Source organism: Dreissena polymorpha, chromosome 5 (assembly GCF_020536995.1).
Source record: "Dreissena polymorpha isolate Duluth1 chromosome 5, UMN_Dpol_1.0, whole genome shotgun sequence".
Taxonomy (NCBI): Eukaryota; Metazoa; Mollusca; class Bivalvia; order Myida; family Dreissenidae; genus Dreissena; species Dreissena polymorpha.
In genome coordinates, this window is record NC_068359.1 from 103065974 (window position 1) to 103086130 (window position 20157).

The window sequence follows — 20157 nt, forward strand, 5'->3', positions numbered from 1 at the left end:
ACGATTTATGCCTATCTTACGGAGGAGTCCGAAGATAACCGATGTTTTAATATTGGGACAGATTTGACTTACATTCCGATTAAGATAATGTATCAGCCGTGTAGGGCCTATCGTCTCAATATTTGCCCACAATGTGAATCCCGTATCAACCGTGTACTTGAAGATAACAAGAAGTCGTCTAGTACCTCCACAGATTGTTATCTGGGAGTTTTTGATTTTGCATTTTGTTATGAATTAATATCCGATGACAAGTCAACACCCTTCTAGAGGTACTTGGTATGGTTAAAATACTTTGTATGTGCGCTTGTTTATGATATAATATCCGATGACAAGTCGACACCCTTCTAAATGAACTTGGTATAGTTAAAATACTTTTATATGCGCTTGTTTATGGACGAAAAGACACCGATGAGTGCGATGGTTGGCTTACAGCCTTCGACTTAGACGACAAAAAACTAGATAAACAATGATAATTCAAAACTTATTAAGTTTTGAACTACCATTCTGTTAAAAATACTGCTGTAATTGAAATGGGGATCTACATAATACATAACACTACGCAGAGCAAACTTGCTTTATTCTTTGTTTAAAGACACAGCAGCGAATATATTATAATTATTGTGAAACACCAGCAACCGATACTATATTTACAATCAATTGAACTCACTAACCGAACAAAAAAAAAACAGTGCATAATTTATAAAATCGATGGGTATAACCTAAAGACTTAATGACAAGTGTAATTTGACTTTTTTTGTTAAACTATTGTACAAAAATTGATTAAAATTCGCCCGCAGTTAACGTATTAACTCGTATTTCATCTTTACTATAAACTTAGTATTTTCGGTAGAGCTAAAATAATTCAAGTCCGGTCTAGTATCATATGTATAGAGAGTACACATGTTTGTCATAGATAATCAAGTGATATAACATAATATACTCGAATGTGATAGATGGCTCGGCAAGGCCCAGGCAGGTTCGGCTTAATTGTTGTTATCAAGTACCAGATTACAGATACATGGCGATTGTTGTCCGAGTCACCCAGGAGTTACGCATACTCCTAAATATATTATTGCAACGAGATACCCATATATGGCGAACGCTGTTTCAGTTCGTTACCATATATGGTATTGGTCTAATTTGTTATTGATAATGTTTGTGATAAGGAGAATCATATTTAACGATATGAAATCAAAGTGAAATTAGTAGGTGTCTCTCGCTCAGTGTTGAAGGAGTTCGTATAAGGTTTGTTCTAAAATTTGTATAATTTGTTTATGAGGTAATTTCAAGTTATGTTATAAAGTAAATATTTAATATAAGCAATATTTAACAAATTCGCAAATACGAATCAATACACATTTCTGACCAAGATGGACGACCGATGAAATTAAATCGGGAGGAGAGTCAATTATATCAAAGATTCTTTTCAAATAGTGCGTTTCAAGTAAGTGTAATTGTTATGGAGATATTATGAAAATGATATATTTTCATTAATTTTATTTTATAAGATCATAACTCTTATTGATCGCATGCTATGCGCGCAGAAAGTTAGTATTTTTCCAAAATCTATAAATAGCGACTCATGGCATTGACATGTTCATTTTGAAATACGCATAGTGTCTTTGTGGGGCTGTATTGACGCAATTCAATGCTCGGAGTACCTTACATATAACTTGCATATACTGTTGGTGTTTTTATTTGGTGCATTTGTGTTTTTTTAATGAAATTGAGAATTTGCCATACCTTGCAATATTTTTGATAATAATTACACTATTACTACCATTTGTGAGTGTTTTTTTTTTAATTGTGTACATATATGGAATAAAAATGTGATTATTGCAACCATATGTAAATTTCATTAACTTATTTTGGGTATAACTGATCATTTTTATATTTTAAAATTTCATCTATATGGGGTCATTTTGGGACTTTACATGAACCTTAACAGAGGGAGATATAGAATACTTTTATTTACGATCTATGCACCGGGATAATCACCGTCCCTAATGCGCATGTGCAAAAGGTTGAAATGCACTGAATTGTTGATGGCTACATCGAACTAAATTTGTATTAATATAATCTGAATTGAAAATACTGATTTAAAATAAATATTTATGCATCTCAACCTGCGTTATATTGTTTTTTGTATGCATGATTACATTTAACAACGATGGTTTATCTTTGTTAATTGTTTTAAGATACCTATATATATATATATTTATATAAACAACTTACCCCAACTTTAATAGTTGTTTGCGACCTGAACTGCGCCATTTTTACCTCTGTTAACAGTGCATTCTTTGATATCAAGTTACCTCACCCGGTGAGATTTAAATAAACACACACAAACGAGAAAATAACACTGAATGAAACAAATAAGTTCACAGCGTGTCAATCACATTTATTTTAACTAAATTAGCTTAATTAGATCCAAAAAACTAATACTTTAGCTGCGTGCCTAAAAATGTTGCTGTTGTTCATATAAGCGTGGTCTGTATTGTTATCACCGGGCCGTATAATCAATGCCTCGTGTATAATTGATGCCCTGTGGTTTGTATTGTTTTGGCAACAGGCAATAAGCAAGATGGCCGACAACGCGAAAACACGCAAACGCAAGCCAAACTGGTCGTTTAAAGAGAAAATGTGTTTAGTGGATGAATGTGTTGCCAAAACAATAGTCTGTAAGCTGCCTGGTGATAATGACACACAGGAACAATTCTGGGTGGCTACCTGTGAGAAGTACGAATAGTAAATGTATTTTCATTAAATAGTAAAATATTTTATCGATTGTGTCCTACAATCTTGTCGCGAAAATGCTCCTTATTTTGACATTTGTAGTCCTATTTAATATTGTACCAAATAATTAAGATCTAAATATGCATTTTTATATTTATTTTCTATGTAAATGTGATCTATATATAATATTGTTACAAATACTGTAAAACCAAAATCACCTCTTGACGCTCAGAACGTTGATTTACATAATGGACCAGCGTGCGTGTGTATTAAGATTTTTTTTTAAATATTTCCGTTCTATAACTATCACTCACTTTCAGGGTGAACACAATTGGCCAGAATGGCCGCAATGTAGAGACAGTAAAGGAGAAATGGAATAAATTAAAGGTATATCAACTTATGAAATCTAATGTATCTTACCACAATTTAATTATAAAAAATCACCCTGTCAGTTACGTGTGAGGTTTTATAAATGAAAGACATGTTTATTTGGTGTAGATATACAGTTTGTATATATTGTTACTTTCATAATTTTCTTAGGATGACGCGATACTGAGGCATCAACTCAGACGCGGCATAATCAATCTAACGGACTCGGAGCAAAAGGTACAATTTGTACTTGTTGTTTTGAATTATTTATAAAAGCAATTTGCAATTAATCTTAGCGAATTAGTACGGATTTATTGTTGTCGTTATCGTGTGTGAGTGATGTTTTCTATTGAAGATAGTAGACGCACTGAATAACACAGACACCGGTGAAATTACGTTGCCCCTCAATTCATGTATGTAATTATTTTTCACATATTCTTACATAGTTATAATATACATTACTTATATTTATGTATAAAGTATCGATTCATCAATTATTTGGTTCTAATGTGAATGTTTGAATTTGAACATGTATGTACTTTCCTTTCAGTGGCTCTACAAAAAACAAGTCTTAATGAAGAGACCTCATCAAGCACAATACTTGAACACGCGTCGGTAAAAAATTAAACTATTACACCGCATAGAATTGGTACATTCAGTGGTGCATAAATTTACAAAACACATAAACTAAATCAGGTTCAACACTATGTATCATAGTTGACAGATAAAGTATAAATTTAATAATGTGTCATGAAGTTCATTTATAATGAAGTTACTTAGTGACAGATACATTTCACATGTTATAAATGCATCAAATATGAAAATCCTTTATAAAAATAATCAAATACTTTCATTTCTTCGGAACATATTTGTGTTATTGAATGAACAAGCCTGCATGTTAATTAATATCTCACATAACTTCAAATAAAGAAACACAAAAACGCACAAACATATATTAATCGTGCGTACTAAGATAAATAAAGTTTTTATAGTGATTTATTTACAATATTTTATAGAAAAATGGTCAATTGAATTCGACAATACCAATGGTTAAACACAACATCTGTATAATAATTTTAGTAATAAAAGACATGTAATTGTTCATTACTTTGAATTGTAGAAATACATTTTCAAATATATATTAGCGAAATTAACATATTTGATGTATATATTTTTTCAAGTGTCATATTTATTAATATATAAACGTTATAGGAAAATCCGCCGAATAGCTCATGTGAGACCAAGTCAGAAGAGCCGGTATTTGAAAGACAGATGTGAGTTTCATAAAAAATAAAGATTAACTTACTAAGATGTACGATCATGAATTTGTAATTATGTATCATAATTCTAGATTTTGTGTACACATACATTTAAAAATAAAACGTACGATTAATTATCATTTCAAATATGGAGCTATTTATTTAAACAGAACCGAGGCTTCTGTGCAGTATGCAAAGTACATGTTCTTCAAAGAACAAACAGAAAAAGCACGATTAAAACAGATTCTGATCCAACAGCAGATAAAAACGCAACAAGCTCTTGAGAAGTACTTACTGTTGGAAAATGAAAAAAAACTTCGTAAGATTGTGCTGGACACTGTTACTGAACAGTAAGTCAAATTACTATATTAGTATTTAAACTTACTTAAACCTATTTTACGAAATTATACGAGCTTATAACACGAGCTTATGTCTCTTCTTCCAATTTTTATATCCTTGTACTTGTAGTCAACATTCAAAAAGTATTTGTAAGTAAAGTGAGGTAAACAAAAACAATTAGTTTATGCATATCTCTTAATGTTTAATTGTTATCATTTTTAGCATTACTTTGCATAACAAATAATTTAAAACTTTAATTTCATTTTCAGATAGGGTTCCATTCCTTGGTCAGTGTCCATAGATTGTTGGACTAACATGTTTTTTCATATTTCCAAGATGAACAATTACGGGAGAAAAATGTATTTTCCCTTTGTTATAATATCAAAACTGCTATATTCATATAACTGACATGACTAAATATTTAAAAATTGTGTCCTTAATGAAAATAATAAACAATCAGAACGACCAAGATTATATTGTCAATATTAACTCTCTTGCAAAGATTTTAACACTAAAATGGGTAGGGAAATGCATTTATAAAACAAAAATTGCATTAATCTAAGGCACCATTTTTATCAGATATGCACCTGCAAATGTAAGCAACAATGACATATGTACCCACTTTTTATACTAGATGCTTCTAAGGCCCAAATTCTCCCTGATGCGTTAGACGCACAATAATCAATTAAAGGGAAATTCTTTATAAATACGTTTTCATTGTTTTCCAACACATAATTACATGCAACGGTCTTATATTTGCAACATTATTTTCAGTTTGTTAACTTTAAATGTCTGTTCACCTGAAGCTTTTTAACCAGGTTTTCCAAGGGAAAAAACTGGTTATTAGATTGGCGAATGCGGGCGGGCTGGCTGGCTGGCTGGCTGGCTGGCTGGCTGGCGGGCTGGCGGGCAGGCGGAACAAGCTTGTCCGGGCCATAACTATGTCGTTCATTGTCAGATTTTAAAATCATTTGGCACATTTGTTCACCATCATTGGACGGTGTGTCGCGTGAAATAATTACGTCGATATCTCCAAGGTCAAGGTCACACTTTGAGTTCAAAGGTCAAAAATGGCCATAAATGAGCTTGTCCTGGCCATAACTATGTCATTCATTGTGAGATTTTAAAATCATTTGGCTCATTTGTTCACCATCATGGGACGGTGTGTCGCACGAAAGAATCATGTCAATATCTCCAATGTCAAGGTCGCCACGACTAAAAATAGATTTTTTTTAAAAACAAACTTACAAAGGGGGTTAATTTTGTTTGTTCATTTCAAAAGTTCAGTTTGAGTTTTCTCCCTTTATCAGATTTTTTTTTTCACAATGAAAACCTGGTTTTAGACAATTTTGTCCCTTGTTTTTCTTGTAATTATTTGTTATGTGATCGCTAATAAAGACATAATATGGTTTGTAATTTTGATTATAAGCATAATGTATAGAGGAAATGATGCATTTGTTGAATATTTCAAAAAAATAAACATGTTCTAAGACACTAAGGATTAGATCTAAATTCTGTAAATTATGTGTAAGTCATTATTTCTCCTATGGTAAAGGTAGTTTGTTTTTTCCACCGTCCATGCCTATTGCTTTGTCTTTGTATGTCACTGTCTACAATTATATAGATAACGTTTGACTTTGGATGTGTTGCATATGCATTTCTTTGTATGTCACTGTCTATAATTATATGGTATATTGTGTTGCATATGTATTTCTTTGGATGTCACTGTCTATAATTATATGGTATATTGTGTTGCATATGTAGTTATATATGTGTCTGTTTCCAGAGTCTTGTAATAAAATGTGTTGGGGAAAAAATTAAGGGAATTTTCGTCCACACAAACAACATCTTTATATATGCTCAACATTTGACATAATAGAACATATTCAATAACTTATATTTAAAGATATAATTCATTTATGATAACGGACAAATTAAGGTTATTCAGCAGTTGACGTTTATACAATGCGAGGTTAGGTGAAATGCAATGCTTAAGGCTTCCAACGCTGTACATTGACTAAATTGTTATTATTATGATGTATATATGAAGATTACAGTTATGCCCCAAAGAATGACACATTAAGCATCTCACATTTCAATCCATATATTGTCTTTTGGGATCCATTTTATTCTTAAAAGTTGTCAAATGTTCGGGCACTCTCCGCCACGATATTTAGTGACTGTTACTGTCCATCGTAATACCTCACCTCTGCATGTATTGTTGGCCTAAGCAATGGAATGGAAGTGGAACTGGAATATCAGAGTTCACAAGGAAAAAAATCACACATTAATTAACCATACTGTCGTCCATATTTATAGTCTACCTATTATATGTTGTGCTGTTCAAGTTTTGAGCAAATGAAAAAGTTACATTAAAATCAAAAATTTAATAAAACATAGTTACCAATAGGAATACAAATTACCATGAAAGTCAGCTACTTCAGACAGAAAGGCCTTCTTTGCCAAAGACTCACAGCACCTACCAAAGTATTAACACACATTAATTACTTAATTACTCAATGTAAAAAATGTTAAATTAAAAAAATTGTATGGTTCAATCAAATTACATTATACTTTTATATATTTTCTTGCTGATGTTTATGGTATACATTGTATTAAAAAATTCTTATACATTAAAAAACAGTTTTTTTTTCCAAATTTGATTATTATAATGCACCTAGAAACAATAAGAAAATCAGAAAAATATCAATGAAGATGTTGTTTGAAAAGCATTTGTAAGTGGCCAGTAACAATGTAGACCTATTACTAAAAGGGAAAGACAAATGCGTGGGATGAAAATTAAGCATACACGTAATAAAGCAGACGTTGCTGTCAAGTCGGTTCTACTTTTTACACTGTACGGTATTTCATTTGCCCATGATTATTAAGCATTTAACTGTACATCACACAGTGCTTTAGCTTATAATTATATGCATGTCTGACATGAACTATAGCTGGACTGCAGGGTATTCTTATGGCAACTTCAGTTGAAGTCATTATGGAAACAAATAAATAAATTGAAAAATTATTAATGTCTAACGATCAGTGTCATGTGTATGTTTTTAAGTTTATGAGGTCCTTCAGCGCCCGAGGTTGCATGAAGAGAAGACAAAAAGTGCTTTCCTGCACACGTATTTAATAAAATTACTAGACTCGCAAACGTTGGGCGCACATTTTTCAATTATAGCTGCAAATTCCAGAAATGTATTTGTTTACTGAAATATATTCAATTGTGGTGTTTACAACCCGGATAACCTATGTGAGAAACAGGTGTAACAACCACTGCGCTAGCCAGATATCAGGTTGATCTTATTCAGCTGTACATAAACTTTACAATTCATACTTCTAGTATTGACAGAAGATTGAAAATGCTATGGTTTGCAAAGTTTACGAATTATTATCGTCGGGGCAGATATTAAATTAATTATACACATAATTATTGTATGGATATTATTTAGAAATATTAAAAAAAAATATATACGGCGTTGATAGTTCAATAAATGATATCAAGGATAGCGAATGTCTTTTTCTGTGCAGTTCTTAGCTGCATCACACGCAGTACGGGATGTTAGTCGGAGTCTTCGCGGCTTATTTTACATTATTACATATTGCTGGTCATAAACATATAGATACAAAACAGAAAACCAAAAGAAGAATGGAAGTGAAATTAAAACATATGAGTCAACCGGCCACACGCGAAGTATCCGTATTTATAGGTGCGTTCTTCGAACAAACCTGTTTTAGTGGTTTGTCGGGCATCGCTATTTGATTCGATTATTAACAGTATCGAGAATCATCGCGCTCATGCTTAATACATTAGTCAATATGGTGGAATAATTATTGTTAAATTAATCAAAAATAATATTTATCATTGTATTGTTGAAAACACATTAAAGAATCTATTATTGACATACCATAATTATATTGCTGAATATCTTCATTAACATATTTCTGGTCTAAAGAAAATTCCAGGTCACCTAGTTCACGGATAGCGTCTTTATTATATAACGATTATTTTACTGGCCGCGAACTCCGGTGATGACCTGTATATAAACTCTGACATTCACACACTGGCCGCGAATTGACCCGAACCTCGCGGGTTGAAATTAAAGTGAGGCCTCGCTTCCACTGCTCTTGATACTTTAACATGTTAACATGTTGACAGGACTAAATATGAAAACATAGCCTTTAAGTATAAACGTTTTTGCCCTGGCAATCTTCTGAAAATAAAAGGTGCACGCACAAACTGTATTGATGTCGAGCATTGAGTGCAAAACTGTTCTATCTATTAAGTCTTTTTCATCAGAGATACAATTGCTTCATGCAGTAAAACAGTGTTACAAAGACGCGAATATGTTTCCAATGTTCTCGTGGTATACTCAAATCAGCCAATGGAATAAATGAAGTGTATTCATTCGTACCTAGCCGCGGGAAATTTTATTTGAATTTTATTGGACATACAAAGGTTAGGTAAGGTGAAAAGCTGGCTTAATACAGCTTACGCCGAAAAAACGTTAAGGTAAATCAGTAAATTGTATCGACAACTAATTTGCAATGCAACGTCCGAAATATGCAATGGCCGATTTCTATTTCAATCTTTAAAATTCAAGGTCATGCAAACTAAACTATTTTACTTTAAGAGTAACAATAAAACAAGTGTGTTCATGAAAATGAACCAAAGGAAACTGAATACTTATCATTTTGACAGGTACATATATTCCATAGGTAGTTCATTGGAAACATAATCCTGCTTTTTGATGCAATAATTTTGCAAAATTCTCACTTTTGACTTTTGCAAATTATCTGCCTGGCATCATTTGATGCAAATGTTACCAGATATGTATATGATTCATAAATTGTACAGTATACACATTGAGTTAAATCGCAACGTATTTGGCTTAGATGTTTACAAAAATTTAAACTTGTATGCCAAAACAAAATAACTATCTGCGTCAGAAACCCCTGAAATTTTGACCCCCTGGGTTTCAAAATCTATTGAAATACCTATCCCAACATAAAAAAATGAATAGTCGCATTTCAATTATGCCCCATGAAAGTTTAATGCAAAGCTTTATTAGAATAATTCATTTGACGTTAATGAACATAAGTTATTTCAATGTATTGAGAACAAAACGAGTAAAATCAAACCTGCGTCAGTACAGGTATGGAATGTGATATCCTCGTTTCAGATTTCATCTTTCATCTACTTGACATGCCGCTCAATACACTCAACAAGTTACCATAAAAGAATCATTAGCGAAATAAAGTTAAAGTGTTATATAGCAATACATGTTTGAGACTTCTATTACACTTGTTTAATAAAATACTACCAATGCTCAGCAAATATGTTTAAAAGTGCAGATAATATCTATTTGTGGTACGTTTGTTTTTGCAGCGGAATTCATTTAACAATGACCAATTTAGATTACCAGTTAGTCTTTGATGATGTCTTGAATGATGTTAAAATTGTATTAATTGTTTTTTCTTATTTTTTATGAATGTGATATTGTATCTATACTTTACGCATTGTGTGCTTGTTTATTGTGACAAAAACATTGGGCATATCATATTGATATTGTTATAAAAAGTGATTATGTTGTGTTTTAGTTAGTTTTACATTAGGCAAGCTGTGAAAATAGGTATAGCTTGTTCTATAATGTACAAAGTGTTATTTCTTTGAGTTGGACTTATTTTAAGTAAAGTAATTGTTAAAGTTACAGAAGTTGGATTTTGCAGTTCTACAAGAACTATCAAACCAATCTCACGCTTGTCGATACGATTTTTATTGTTATTGATTGTAAATACTTTTCAAAATATCTAAACGCTATTTTCGTGTCAATACTGTGTAAGAATATTAAGTTGATTATTAACATTAATTTAATTAAAAATTGTATAATTGTCATTATCCTTTTTATTGTTTTGCATAAAGTTAATATTTTACCGTTAGAAAACTAAAATAGTGCCCAGCATGATCAGAGAATTTGGTCCAGTCAACTATTTCAAACTCATGATTCACATCCCAATGGTATATTTCGTGGTGTATAAGTACCTAATCGGTTACGCTAAGACCACATTGGGAGGTGAAAGTTTAATTACTTGCTCTATCTCCGGGCATACGGCCGTAAGCTAAGCTATGGTTGCTTGATTTTCACATGGAGATTAATGCTCGGACTTGATAGTCAGTTGTATGATCTTCATTCGTTCCTTTCGGAATGCGTCCAAAATTTAGTTAAATTAAATGTGTATTAACGTTGTTATAATCATCTTTATGTTTATTGTATTCTAATTTATCGGATAATAAGCCAGTTCTTGAATATAAATCTCCTACACTAATAGTGTATCCTAAGCTGCAATATTGTTCTTTGCTTATCTCAATTTCTTCGACAAAATTAAAATCTACATCTCTCAAGACTTTTGAATTTGGTGGCGGCATATAAGTACAAGAATAGTACATCTTTATTAAAATTTAACATTTCTCTGTCTAATTGTTACCATAATATACCAAATTCATTTACTTTTACAATTGTAATTTTATCATTTAAGAGGTTTGTATAATAAACAGAAATACCTCCATAAGATTAATGTCCCTAAACATGTTTGTTTCGAAGTTTTTGATGTTTACAGTTTGCACTCTTCTTTATGTTGGTCCATGTTTCACTTAATAAAATAATATCATATTGATGAATATATTATAGAAAGTCAATATCATTTAGTTTTCGCACCAGTCCATTTCTACTCTACGAAATTATTTTTAACTTCCCATTGTCCTAATTAACTATTTCTCGATAGGTGCCGTCCTGTCCTTTAACTAGAAGCCTGGATTCGGCAAATTTGGTTGTTTTGCACGCTGTTCGTTCTCAGTAAACTACGTGTTGTTTGATCCGTCGTTTTTTACGTGTGACCCTAGTTTGTTGTATCACAACACCCTGGTGTAGTGCCCTTAAATCGTGTTTTTTGTCGATTGATACTTTTCGTGCGAGTTTTCGGTTAGAGTAATGATGGACTTTAGCCACGAAAGGTCTCGTTTTCCCAAGTGTACCTTTTCCTATACGGTTCACCCTATCCAGCTCGATGTTGTGGGTTTTTTTTCAATTTAAAGTTCAATTCGAATTAATGCCTAAATAATCTCTTCGCATTTGTCTTGATTTTACGATTCTAGTATGCAATGAAATATAAGATTTTCTCTTAAACTATGGAATTCAATTTGTCATTGGAGTCTTTAATTTTGATTGATAATTTGGATGTTTTCAAATTCATTTGATCTTTCGTTGAACATTTGTATCTGCTTCTATGCTTTTTAAAGTTTTGACTTTGTTTCTTCGAACTGTTCATTAATAAAGGTGTAGCTGGTTTCCATGGATTTTACTTGGATTCCTTATTGTTCGAAATCATTATGTGAAACAGTATGTAATCAAAAGCAGTAAACTATCAAAAAGAGTAAATTATGGGATAACAAAACAAAACTAAAACAAGGGCTGTTTGTAAAACATGCATGCCCCTCATATGGGCTGTCAGTTGTAGTGGCAGCCATTGTGTGAATACGTTATTTGTCACTGTGACCTTGACCTTTGACCTAATGTAAGTTATCATCCGGAAACCATTGTTCTATTTCGAGTCACTGTGACCTTGACCTTTGACCTAGTGACCTGAAAATCAATAGGGGTCATCTGCCAGTCATGATCAAGAGGGAGTGAGAGGGGGGTATACTGTTGGGTGTGGTAATTTATAAGATGTTTTAAAAAAAATATTATTTTTTTTTTTGGGGGGGGGGCGGTAGGGGGGAGTGAGAGGGGGGTATAATGTTGGGTGTGGTAATTTATTAGATGTTAAAAAAAATTGGGTGGGGGGTAGGGGGGTGAGAGGGGGGTATAATGTGGGTAGTGGTAATTTTTTGGATGTTTAAAAAAAATTGGGGGGGGGGGGTAGGGGGAGTGCGAGGGGGGTAAAATGTGGTGTGTGGTAATTTATTTGATGTTTAAAAAAATTGTGGGGGGGAGTTGGGGGGGGTAGGGGGGCGAGAGAGGGGTATAATGTGGGGTGGGGTAATTTATTGGATGTTTAAAAACAAAATGGGGGGGGTGGGGGTAGGGGGGTAGTGAGAGGGGGGTATTTTTGGGGCGGGGGGCTGGGGGGGAAGGGGGTGGGGGTGAGAGGGGGGTATAATGTGGGGTGTGGTAATTTATAAGATGTTTAAAAAAAGTGGGGGGTGGGGGGTGAGAGGGGGGTATAATGTGGGGTGTGGTAACTTATTGGATGTTTAAAAAAAATTGGGGTGGGGGTGGGGGTGGGGGTGAGAGGGATTATGTGGGGTGTGGTAATTTATAAGATGTTTAAAAAAATATTTTTTTTGGGGGGGTGGGGGCTTGGGGGTGAGAGGGGATAATTATGTGCGGTGTGGTAATTTATTAGATGTTAAAAAAAAAATGGGGGGGATGGTGGGTGGGTGGGGTGGGGGTTAGGGGGGCTGGGGGTAGGGGGAGTGAGGAGGGATGTATAATGTGGGGTGTGGTAATTTATTAGATATTTTTTAAAAAATTGGGGGGTGGGGGTGGGGGGTAGGGGTGTGGGGGGGTGAAAGGTGGGGTATAATGTGGTGGCTGTGGTAATTTATAAAGATGTTTAAAAAAAGTTGGGGTGGGGGGCAGTAGGGGGTGAGAGCGGGGATACAAATTGTGGGGTGGGGGTCAATTTATTAGATGTTTAAAAAAAAAATGGGTGTGGGTGTGTAGGGGGGGAGTGAGGTAGGGGGGGTATAATGTGGGGTGTGGATCATTTATTACTGTTATTGAAAACAATTAGGGTGGGCGTAGGGGTGTAGTGAGAGGGGTGTATACTGTGGTGTGGGGTTATTGTTATTAGATGTTATCGTAAAAATAGGGGGGGCTGGGGGTAGGGGGGTGAGAGGGGGTATAATGTGGGGTGGGGTAATTTATTAGATGATGTTTAAAAAAATGGGGGGGAGTGATAATCTCTATTCATTTAAAATGAAATTTTAACTTATTGCATTTCTTTCCCCTGTATATTAGAAAGATATAATAGTGTATTACCTCCCTTGTCCTGCTTATATTTATATTAATCAACAACATTGAACATTAACACAATATTTAATATACAAAATAATAAAAAAAAATATTCTGATAATATTTTTACTAATTCACTTTATTTTACTCAAAGGATGATGTTTCATTGGACTGATAATTATAGATTTAGGATTACAGACCAGTTGCTTCAGTTATATTGTTCAGAGCTCGCCCTGTTGGCAGCTTATGCATTCTTGAGTTATCATCCAAAAACCATTTTACTATTTCGGGTTACCATGACCTTGACCTTTGACCTAGTGACCTCAAAATCAATAGGGGTCATCTGCGAGTCATGATCAATGTACCTATGAAGTTTCATGATCCTAGGCCCAAGCGTTTTTGAGTTATCATCTGACAACCACCTGGTGGACGGACCGACCGACATGAGCAAAGCAATATACCCCCCCCCCTCTTCTTCGAAGGGGGCATAACAAAATTGTGACCTCTAGAGTGTTAACAAGGATTTTGTATAATATAATGGACATTTGGACAATCTAAGAGCAATAATGATGGCATTAATTATGTGATATATATAAAACCAATCTTTTCACCAAGTTTCATGATGATTGGGCAAAAAATGTGACTTATAGAGTGTTCACAAGCTTTTTTTACTATATAAATATAAGAAAACTGCCCCCCTCCCCACCTGTAGCCATGTTATTCAACTGACCGGAAACATTTTCGAACTCAACTCTCATATCAAGGAAACAAATGTTCTGACCAAATTTTATGAAAATTGGGCCAAAAATCTGACTTCTAGAGTGTTCACATGTTTTCACTATATATAGAGAGAGAAAAATGCCCCGCCCACTGGCGGACTTTTTTTTCCCGATCTGGACCATTTTCGAAATCATCCGAGATATCAATAAAACCAATGTTTTGACCAACTTTCATGATGATTGGGCAAAAATTGTGACTTCTAGAGTGTTTAAAAGGTTTCTCTATAGTCAAATTAGGAAAACTGCCCCGCCCACTGGCGGCCATGTTTTTCAACAGACCGGAACCAATTTTGAACTCAACCAACATATCGTTAAGACAAACATTTTGACAACGTTACATGAAGATTGGGCATGAAATGTGACTTCTACAGTGTTTACATGTTTTTTCTTTTGTTTGACCTAGTGACCTAGTTTTTGACCCGGCAAAACCTAGTTTCGAACTTGACCCAGATTTCATTGGGACAAAGCTTCTGACCAAGTTTCATGAAGATCGGACAATTAATGTGGCCTCTAGAGTGTTTACAAACCAAATGTGGATGACGGACGGATGGACAGACGACGGACAAAGAACGGTCACAAAAGCTCACCTGAGCAATCAGGTGAGCTAAAAACTTGGTAGAGAACTTTAAGATTTTAATACATACCAAATTTGGTAGAAATAGGCCCAATGGTTATGGACAAGTAGATTTTTTAAGTTTGCACAAAATAGGCCCAATATAAGCATATGTTCAATTGTGTGACCCCTGGGGTCAAATTTGATCCCAGGGGCTTAATTTGAACAAACTTGGGAGAGGACTATTAGATGTCACTACATACCAAATTTAGTAGCCCTAGGCTCTATAATTATGAACAAGAAGAATTTTAAAGTTTGCACAAAATAGGCCTTATTTAAGCCTATGTTCATTTTTGTGACCCCGGGGCAGGGTCAAATTTGACCCCAGGAACATCATTTAAACAAACTAAGTAGAGAACTATTAGATGTCACTACATACCGAATTTGGTAGCCCTAGGCCCTACCGTTATGGACAAGTAGATTTTTAAAGTTTGCACAATATAGGCCAAATATAAGCATATGTTCATTATTTAAACAAATTTGGGAGAAGACTATTAGATGTTACTATATACCAAATTTGGTAGCCCTATGCTATACGGTTATGGACAAGTAGATTTTTAAAGTTTGCACAAAATAGGCCTTATTTAAGCGTATGTTCATTTTTGTGACCCCCGGGGCAGGGCCAATTTGACTCCTGGGGCATAATTTGAACAAACTAAGTAGAGAACAAGGGCTGTTTGTAAAACATGCATGCCCCCCTATATGGGCTATAAGTTGTAGTAGCAGCCATTGTGTGAATACGTTTTTTGTCGCTGTGAATGGTGGTGGTGGTGGTGGTAGCAGAAGAAATAGTAGTAGTAGTAGTAGTAGTAGTAGAAGTAGTAGTAGTAGTAGTAGTAGTAGTAGTAGATGTAGTAGTAGTAGTAGTAGTAGAAGTAGTAGTAGTAGAGTAGTAGTAGAAGTAGTAGTAGTAGTAGCAGTAGTAGTAGTTGTAGTAGTAGTAGTAGTAGTAGTAGTAGTAGTAGTAGTAGTAGTAGTAGTAGTAGTAGTAGTAATAGAGTAGTAGTAGTAGTAGGTGGTGGTGGTGGTAGCAGAAGAAATAGTAGTAGTAGTAGTAGTAGTAGTAGTAGTAGTAGTAGTAGTAGTAGTAGTAGCAGTAATAGAAGTAGTAGTAGTAGTAGTAGTAGTAGTTGTAGTAGTAGTAGTAGAGTAGTAGTAGAAGTAGTAGTAGTAGTAGTAGTAGTAGTAGTAGTAGTAGTAGTAGTAGAGTAGTAGTAGTAGTAGTAGTAGTAGTAGTAGTAGTAGTAGTAGTAGTAGTAGTAGTAGCAGCAGTAGAAGTAGTAGTAGAAGTAGTAGTAGTAGTAGTAGTAGTAGTAGTAGTAGTAGTAGAAGTAGAAGAAGAAGTAGTAGTAGTAGTAGTAGCAGCAGCAGCAGCAGCAGCAGCAGCAGCAGTAGTAGTAGTAGTAGTAGTAGTAGTATGCATTACAAAAATGCAGTTAGCCTTACATTTGGTAAAATTTAAATATATTACAAGGGAGGCAAATCTGTAACAATAAATTTAAACTTATTGCATTTGTTTCCCCTGTAGTGTATTACCTCCCCTGTCCTGCTTATATTTATATTAATCAACAAAATTAAACATTAACACAATATTTAATATACAAAATATACAAAAAATCTCATATTCTGATATTTTTACTGATCCACTGTATTTTACTAAAAGGATGATGTTTCATTGGACTGATAATTACAGATTTAGGATTACAGACAAGTTGCTTCAGTAATATTGTACAGAGTGTGCCCTGTTGGCCGCGTATGCATTCTTGAATTATCATTCAAAAAACCATTTTACTATTTCGAGTCACCGTGACCTTTGACCTAGTGACCTCAAAATCAATAGGGGTCATGTGAGAGTCATGATCAATGTACCTATGAAGTTTCATGATCCTAGGCCCAAGCGTTCTTGAATTATCGTCTGACAACCATCTGGTGGACGGACGTACCGACCTACCGACCGACCGACATGAGCAAAGCAATATACCCCCTCTTCTTCGAAGGGGGGCATAACTATAAGATGTCACTACATACCGAATTTGGTAGCCCTAGGCCCAACGGTTATGGACAAGTAGATTTTAAAAGTTTGCACAAAATAGGCCCAATACAAGGCTATTGTCAAGCAATATGGTCCCCTACCGGCTCCACCATTGTGCGAAATTCCACCATTTTCAGATTTTTTTTGATTTTTTTTTGGTTGCCATAGCAACCAGAATTTTTGACATAGAACAAAATGAAATGACGTCCATATTGCCATCTAACCACGATTCAAGTTTCATGAAAAAAAAGAAAACTTTTTAAGTTATCGCAGGATCCAGAAAACCACCATTTTCAGCAGTATTTCCAGTCTATTTGTTGCCATAGCAACCAGAATTTTTGATGTAGGAACAAAATGAAATGACGTGCATAATGTCCATATTGCCATCTATCCATGTTACAAGTTTCATGAAAAATATTAAGAACTTTTAAAGTTATCGCAGGATCCAGAAAAATGTGACAGACGCACAGAGCGAAATCCACAAGTCCCCTCCGGTGAAACCGGTAGGGGACAATAAGCATATGTTCATTTTTGTGACCCCGGGGCAGGGTCAAGAGATTTGACCCCAGGGGCATAATCTGAACAAATTTGGTAGAGGACTATTAGATGTCACTACATACCAAATTTGGAAGCCCTATGCCATATGGTAATGGACAGGTAGACTTATAAAGTTTGCACAAAATAGGCCTTATTTAAGCGTATGTTCATTTTTGTGACACCCGGAGCAGGGTGAAATTTGAAACCAGGGGCATAATTTGAACAAATTAAGTAGAGAACTATTAGATGTCACTACATAGCGAATTTGGTAGCCCTAGGCCCTACGGTTATGGACAAGTAGATTTTTAAAGTTTGCACAAAATAGGCTTTATATAAGCATATGCTCAGTTTTGTGAACCCCGGGGCAGGGTCAAATTTGACCCCAGGGTCATTATTTGAACAAATTTGGTAGAGGACTATTAGATGTCACTACATACCAAATTCGGAAGCCCTATGCCATACGGTTATGGACAAGTAGACTTAAAGTTTGCACAAAATAGGCCTTATTAAAGCATATGTTCAATTTTGTGACCCCCGGGGCAGGGTCAAATTTGACCCCAGGGGCATAATTTGAACAAACTAAGTAGAGAACTATTAGATGTCACTTCATACCGAATTTTGTAGCCCTAGGCCCTACAGTTATGGACAAGTAGATTTTTTAAGTTTGCGCAAAATAGGCTTTATATAAGCATATGTTCAGTTTTGTGACCCCGGGGCAGGGTCAAATTTGACCCCAGGGTCATTATTTAAACAAATTTGATAGAGGACTATTAGATGTCACTACATACTAAATTTGGAAGCCCTATGCCATACGGTTATGGACAAGTAGACTTTTAAAGTTTTCACAAAATAGGCCTTATATAAGCATATGTTCAATTTTGTGACCCCCGGGGCAGAGTCAAATTTGACCCCAGGGTCGTAATTTGAAGAAATTTGGTAGAGGACTATTAGATGTCTCTACATACCAAATTTGATAGCCCTATGCCCAAGGGTTATGGACGAGAAGATTTTGAAAGTTTTCACAAAATAGGCCTTATTTAAGCAAATTTTCATTTTTGTGACCCCTGGGGCAGTCAAATTTGACCCCAGAGGCATAATTTGAACAAATTTAAAAGAGGTTCACCCCAGGAACATTCCTGAGAAATTTCATCACAATTGGACCACTAGTTTAGGAGATGTTTTAAGGAAAAGTTAACGCACACGACGGACACAGGACCATGACATGAGCCCCGCTGGCCTCTGGCCAGTGGAGCTAAAAATTAAGAATATTCTTGAAACATTTGTGTTTTCCAGAACTATTAAAACTGCTAGATATCTACGTCTCTGTAAATGATTTGTAGATAAATTTGCAGTGATCTTGTTGGTACAAGTCTCCTTTATCTCATGTCTTAATATTAGGTCGATGATAGCAGACTTCCACAAATGATATTGCACCGTGATAACGGACTCCCAAAATAGATATTGCTATCTGATAGCGGACTCCACAAATGATATTGCTCCATAATTGCAGGGTTCGACACTAAGGCACGTCCGACAGACATTGTCTAGTAATATCGGTGGTCGGGCTAGTTAAACTGCGGGCTAGCTTGTCCGACTGGTCGTACATGAAAAATCTATATTGATTCATAGAACTATAACTAACTGCTGTGAAAACCTTTTTTCTTAATGTGTAAAATTACTCTCGTATCCGTTATTTACATCAGAACAAAACTAGCATATATAAATAAACGCGGAGCATTCACATGATTCATCGCTATTTTAGACGCAAAGGAGGGCTTCCCGCAAAAATTGCTTTTTTTTTCATTTGTCAAGTTGTCATGGATATTCATGATTTTCTGCAGTGTTGTAAACCTTTACAGCATGTTTTTACAACTTTTTTTGAAAATCGGTATCGTCAATGTGAACATTTTGGCTTAGCAGACAAAAGAATGTAATTTAGAGAATGGCTTTGTTCAAGTTCGGATTTTCGTCCGAAAAATCAGTTAAAAAGAAGAATCCCACGGTAAAACTGCCAGGAAACGTAAATATTAAAAAAAAAGAAAACGTCAATTTTATCCTAAATGGAAAATTGAGTTTCCATGGTTTGAACTTGACGAAGAAAAGCAAAAACTGTTTACTCTATGCATCAAAATAACTTTCTGCTGTTCACTGATTTTTTACTGAAAAATCCTGATTAAACAGTTACGTGACACAATTGTGTTTACTGTATTTGCTATGTCATTTATGGTCTAGTTGACATCAGATTCGGGCTAGTACATTTTAAGAGGAGCTTGTACGATGGTCTTGCTGTAACAAGATAATGTCGAACCCTGAATTGACTTTTGCAAAAAATATTGCTCCATTTTAAGTACCAAAAAAAAGAAATTGCTATGTGATAGCCGACTCCACAAATGATATTGCTTCATAACTGACTCCACAAATGACATTCCTTCACGATAACTGACTCTCACAAAAGATTTTGCTCCATTATAAC

The 20157-nt window shown here is 34.7% G+C and overlaps 1 long non-coding RNA gene across 2 annotated transcripts; it reads left to right on the plus strand.

Annotated features, from left to right (window-relative positions):
- Nucleotides 1-1091: 1091 nt before the first annotated feature.
- On the plus strand, nt 1092-7731 carry LOC127832665 (uncharacterized). 2 transcript variants are annotated; one of them, XR_008027046.1, is made up of 8 exons: nt 1092-1245; nt 2573-2739; nt 3057-3342; nt 3461-3518; nt 3656-3720; nt 4318-4379; nt 4535-4714; nt 4973-7731. It is a non-coding gene; the product is annotated as an uncharacterized LOC127832665 (long non-coding RNA). The 2 variants fall into 2 exon arrangements; XR_008027047.1 differs by lacking the exon at nt 1092-1245 and adding an exon at nt 1278-1444.
- Nucleotides 7732-20157: the final 12426 nt, after the last annotated feature.